The sequence below is a fragment of the Arachis stenosperma genome, chromosome 2, assembly GCF_014773155.1.
Source record: "Arachis stenosperma cultivar V10309 chromosome 2, arast.V10309.gnm1.PFL2, whole genome shotgun sequence".
Classification (NCBI taxonomy): Eukaryota; Viridiplantae; Streptophyta; class Magnoliopsida; order Fabales; family Fabaceae; genus Arachis; species Arachis stenosperma.
Window position 1 is genome coordinate 21,876,452 of NC_080378.1, and position 4,684 is coordinate 21,881,135.

The 4,684-nt window shown below is 33.0% G+C and overlaps 1 long non-coding RNA gene across 4 annotated transcripts; it reads left to right on the plus strand.

Annotated features, from left to right (window-relative positions):
- The first annotated feature begins 496 nt into the window (after nt 1-496).
- On the plus strand, nt 497-3,462 carry LOC130960458 (uncharacterized). 4 transcript variants are annotated; one of them, XR_009079108.1, is made up of 5 exons: nt 507-715; nt 1,091-1,545; nt 1,910-2,052; nt 2,126-2,233; nt 2,521-3,462. It is a non-coding gene; the product is annotated as an uncharacterized LOC130960458 (long non-coding RNA). The 4 variants fall into 4 exon arrangements; XR_009079105.1 differs by having other exon boundaries at nt 497-715; nt 976-1,545; nt 1,910-2,233; XR_009079106.1 differs by having other exon boundaries at nt 1,910-2,233.
- Nucleotides 3,463-4,684: the final 1,222 nt, after the last annotated feature.

A 4,684-nucleotide genomic window follows, 5' to 3' on the forward strand; every position in this document is an offset into this window, starting at 1 on the left:
AAAAATAGTGATAAAATGATAAAAAAATTTAGAAGGAATATATGCAGTAAGTTGTTCAGATGTAATATTGTCTGAAAATGTGGAGTATGAATACTTCCATTAGATGTTACGTAAAAATGGTGAGACTTGAAACATTGCGTGAGAATGATGGTGGAAGGCCAGTACTTCTAGCAGACCTATGTGAAAATGGTGATGAAGGGTCAGTATTTTTCATAGAGTTAAAAAGGAAAGTAGATTTTTTTGTTTTAAAATTAATTTTTTTTTAAGTAAGTGGTAGAATAACTTCTCGAGAAGCAAGAAGTCATATATTTCTACTTATTCAAAAAGCTGCAAATTAACTTTTCGAAAAATTAAAAACTTTTTTAAAATAATACCAAACACATAGATCGTAACTTTTCATAATCCAAAAGTAAAAAAAAAAAAGTAGTTTGGACTACTTTCCAAACGGGCTCTAAGTAATTCTAATGGGCTTAACTAGTATCCTTTCTAATATTAAATCGTAACATCACTGCTCGTGATTTACTCTTCTCTATTCGATTTCCTCGTCATTGCCTGTGTTCCTCGTTGCTGGCGTCGCTGTTGCCGTCTCCGTCGTGTTCGTCGCTGCTCGCCTAGCCGTTAGGTTCGTCCCTGCTCGCGTCACCATCTGCTCTCAGCGTCTTCTTGGCTCCTGGCTGGGTGCTGATCTGCTCTACTCCGCCGTGGTGCATCACAGGTAGGCTCCTTGCTCTGTTCTATTTTGTTATGGCTGAAGTTGACGAGAAATTTTGGTTCTGCAATTTTTTCTTCTTTGATGAGAAATGACTGCTTAATTAATTCTGGTCCTGTAAAATCACTACAATGTTTCATTGTTATGATATATTTATCTGCCTCTGCTTTAATCACTAAATGATGGCAAATTTAGGGTTTGGAATTTAATTATTGTGGGTGGAATCTCAATTTGGGAATTTAGCAGTGGATTCGTTGTTATTGTAGGGGTTGGAGTTGGCTGGGAATTCTTTCAGTTCAATTGAGTTAGCGCTAAGTTTTCGCCATGCTTCCAATTACGTTCACTTCTTTTTTTCTACTTTTCTCCTTGCAAATTTTGTAGGTTTGCTTTCATAGCTACAATATTTGGGGAATTCTCGGAAGCTTTGTTTTGGCTACAGCTGCCTCAAGCGCTTAAACATTTGATGGATTTTGTGTGCAATAGCTATTTCAATGGTTTTATCTTGTAAAGTTGTAAACAATGGTTTCGATGCTTGATGGATCTTGTGTGCAATAGCTATTTCAATGAAAAACTTGTTGTAAAGTTATCAATATAATGTGCTTGATTTTCTTTGACAAATGTATTGTCATATCTTATGCAACTACAAGATGCAGGTGCTGGGCGGACATGGGATGATGCTGTAAACATTGCAATTTGGTGGAGAGGGCACCAATGAGACCTGCTTGTCATTTGCAATTTTGGTTTATAATTTTGAATTTTTGATACTGGTTGCAGAGAAGTATGAAAGAAAAGCCACGAGATTTTGGGATGTCTTCTACAAGTGCCACAAGGACAAGGTAAAGGGCGGTTTGTTTATTATGTTTTATTTAATTGATATTTAGTAGATATTCTATTTTAATTAGTATTAATTATAAGCATTTTTTCCATTGGTTTCATTTTGGAATTTGGATTTGGTAAATATTCTATTGAGTTGTTTTGTTTTGTTTTGTTTTGATATGCTTAAGTATGCATTACAAGGTAGAAGTCCACTAACTAGTTTTCACATTGAATTCTTGCATGAACAAAACTAAATTAACAGGGACTAATAATAGTTATTATTAATTGAAATACCTGTGTAACCTGCAAAAATTTAGTGACATTCATTTTGAGCACAAATAAATAACATTAATTTGACTGGTAAGGTTGTTTTTCATAATGTAGATGGTTAGATAAGGCTGCAATTGTGACAAAGAGGAAACTAGATATCCAAATGCAGGAACAAACTTATGGAAACTAGCCACTGTCCACAGAGTAGAAAAGCTGAAAATATGAATGCAATTGTGCCGCTTTTAAAATATGAATAAGTATATAGCTGAAATCTTGCTTATTTATGTATTTATTTGTTTTGACTTCTCAGATTATTGCTTTGTTGAATAGCTGAAGAGCCAGGATAATTATTTTTACATGGTGGTTATATCTACTTGTTCTTCTCCTTCCTATACACAATCAGATCAGTATTTCTTTTGAGGGTTTTATGGAAAGCAGGTTTTACTTTCGTGCTTTTCCTTCAATTCACATATTTTCCTATACATTTTTGGAACTGGTCTAAATTATTAGAGATAATTAGGGACTAAGGAATATGTTCTTGGTAATAATGCTAGCCATTGGTTACAGTACATTCTTCCATCATGATTCTGTAATCTTTGCCGTAAAGTAATGTTTAAAAACAAAGGGAGAATCATAAAATTTCCTTCTGATGTAAGAGTGCCTTTCAAAAGTTTCCTTAGCAGTTAGTGAAATCTCACCGGTATCTTCTATCACAATTTGTACAGAAACAAGACTAGGATCATCAAGTGTGGAGCTTTGCCAGTTCTGCTGAATCACCTTCACTCTCAAAGCCAGACAGTGGTGCAATTGACAGTAGCAGCCATGCTAACCCTCTCATCCTGCAAGGCAAATAAGGTTGCAATTGCTTCATCCGGTGCTCTACAACCCTTGGCTGAATTTGTAATAGCGGTGACATCAGTTACAGCTTGATGTTGTGACCACAATCCACAACCTCTCAACCTGCGAAGAGATTGTTCCATTGATCGTTGCTTCTGGCATTATACTTTCATTGCTTGAACTGGTCCACAACTCTGAAATCATCTCCGCTGGGTGAAAAGGCGATTGGTTTGCTCGAAAATATTGTCTCTTCATCAGAGAGTGCACTTTGTGAGGCGGCTAGTGTTGGTGGGGCAATTCGGATACTGGTCGAGACTATTGAAGATGGATCTTCACTAGGGAAAGAGCACGCAGTTGGTATACTTTTCCTTATATGCCAAAGTTGCAGAGAGAAATACAGAGGAATGATTCTAAGAGAGGGAGGGATGCCAGGACTGCATCAGTTAAGCATAGATGGAACGCGGAGAGCCAAGAACATGGCTCGAGAACTGTTGTTGCTTCTGAGAGATTACTCCGATTATAGTTCAAGACAAACACAAATAATCATGAGCTCATAGAGCGGATCATGGAAGAAATTGATGCAGATGGAGAGAAATTGGCTGATGCTAAGCTGCGGTTAGTAAAGGAGATGATTGCAAAGCTGAACACATAATCTTCAGCATCCTTGTGATAAGCTTTCAACCAAGCATCCTAATAATCTTCAGCAAATTGGTGAGATTTATTGGCAAACATGAATATATGTATTTAAAATGTTAGTTGAAACTTTTAATATCTATTTTAATTAGAATTTCATTAGTTATTAAGGTTTTATCTTTTTTCTGAATTTTATTGTGTACAAATTTATTTATAATTAAAATTATTACATATATTTAATTTGTATTTTTACTGGAAAAACAACCCTTATTTTTAGCCAAAAAGACAACCTTTCAATGGTTGCATATTTAGTTTAGAGGCAACACTTATATGGGTTGCATATCAAACTGATAGGCAACATTTTTAACAGGTTGCAAATTCAAATAAATAGGCAATAATTCAACATGTTGCATATTCTAAACAATAGGTAACACTTTAAAAGCGTTGTCTATTTAAAGAATAAGTAATGCTTCTAAAGAGTTGTCTTCAAAAGCGTTGCTTTTGAAACAAAAAAGCGTTGCCTTGACTTAAGGCAGCGGCTGCATCTGCAAAGCCCATAAAAACGTTGCCTCAAGTCTCAAAAGATTGATATAAATCAAAGATAACTTTTTATCAACCTTTAGTCAACACTTTTTAAATGTTGTCTTAGCTTCAAAATGTTGTAGTGAGTATAGAAAGATGGAAACTAAATTTTTATTTTTTTTTGTTGAAAATGTTTGATAATAAAAAATAATTAACCAAAAAAAAAAACTATCAAAAAAGGAAAGATTATTGATCCACTTCAAATAAAAATTATGTAACTTTTAAATATATTTTGTATCTAATCTTTTCTTTTTTTAAATTTGTTCTATCAATCTTAAAATCTTTAAAAGTACGCTTAAATAATGTATAGCATGATTTATTTAATCTTTATTTTTTTAAAAAAATTATTAAAATTTTTATTTTTTTCCACATTTAAGCTTTATTTTCACTATAATGTATAGCATGAAAAGATGGAAACTAAACTTTTATCTTTTTTTTATTGGAAATGTACAATAATAAAAAAGAATTAGCCAAAAAAAAACTGTCAAGAAAGGAAAAATTATTGAACCACTTGACAAAAAAAATTATGTAACTTTCAAAAATATTTTGTATCTAATCTTATTTTTTTAAAAGATTTGTCCTATCAATCTTAAAATCTTTAAAAGTACGCTAAAATAATAAAAATTGATTTAGTAAACAAAGTTTCAAAGCCAAAACAACTAATTTTCATGAAAACGCTAAAACGAAATCATATCTTTTTGTAACAAAAATTTCAATTTATATAGCATATCGACGAGAATACACTGTTGTAGCCTATATATATATATCATAGCCATAGCCAAAGACTGAAAGAGGCAGAGTAAACAAAATATTAAAGATCAGAAGCGGTTTCTTGAG